Genomic DNA, 1,224 nt, shown 5'->3' on the forward strand with positions numbered 1-1,224 from the left:
GGAAAGAGAAGACAAAAGCTTCCACCTCCGAGTCATGGGAGATGGAAAGATTCATCTTCAAAGCCCATCAAGACCACTTCTATGATGTTGTGGCAAAGAAGAAGGTGATCCCTGAGGTCCCTTTCAAGCTCAAGAAAAATGAGTATCCGGAGATCCGACATGAGATCCAAAGAAGAGGTTGGGAAGTTCTAACCAACCCCATTCAACAAGTCGGAATCTTAATAGTTCAAGAGTTCTATGCCAATGCATGGATCACTAGGAACCATGATCAAAGTGTGAACACGAGTCCAAAGAATTATCTTACAATGGTTCGGGGGAAATACTTAGATTTTAGTCCGGAAAATGTGAGGTTGGCGTTCAACTTACCCATGATGCAAGGAGATGCACGCCCCTATACTAGAAAGGTCAACTTTAATTAAAGGTTGGACCAAGTCCTTATGGACATATGTGTGGAAGGAGCTCAATGGAAAAGAGACTCCAAAGGATCTGACATCTCCACTGGACCTCAAGCCTGTGGCTAGAGGATGGTTGGATTTCATTCAACGATCTATCATCCCCACTTGCAACCGATCTGAAGTTACTGTGGATCGGGCCATCATGATTCATAGCATCATGATTGGAGAGGAAGTAGAAGTTCACGAAGTCATCTCCCATGAATTCTACAAAATAGCCGATAAGTCCTCTACTTTGGCAAGGCTAGCTTTTCCTCATCTTATTTGCCATCTATGTTACTCAGCTGGAGTTATCATAGAAGGAGACATTCTCATTGAGGAGGACAAGCCCATCATTAAGAAAAGGATGGAGCAAACAAGAGAGATCACTCTTGGAACCCAAGAGATGCATGAGGAAGCTCATCACCAAGAAATCCCGGAGATGCCTCAAGGGATGTACTTTCCTCCCAACAACTATTGGGAACAACTGAACACTTCCTTAGAAGATTTGAGTTACAATGTGGATCAATTAAGGGTGAAACATCAAGAGCACTCCATCATTCATCATGAAATTAGAGAAGATGAAAGGGCAATGAGGGAGGAGCAACAAAGGCAAGGAAGGGACATAGAAGAGCTTAAGGACATCATTGGTCCTTCAAGAAGAAGATGCCACTAAGGTGGATTCATTCCTTGTTCTTATTTTTTTCTGTTTTTCGGTTTTTATGTTATATGTTTATCTATGTTTTGTGTCTCTACTTCATGATCATTAGTAGTTAGTAACTATGTCTTAAAG

Source organism: Arachis duranensis, chromosome 9 (genome assembly GCF_000817695.3).
Source record: "Arachis duranensis cultivar V14167 chromosome 9, aradu.V14167.gnm2.J7QH, whole genome shotgun sequence".
NCBI classification, from domain to species: Eukaryota; Viridiplantae; Streptophyta; class Magnoliopsida; order Fabales; family Fabaceae; genus Arachis; species Arachis duranensis.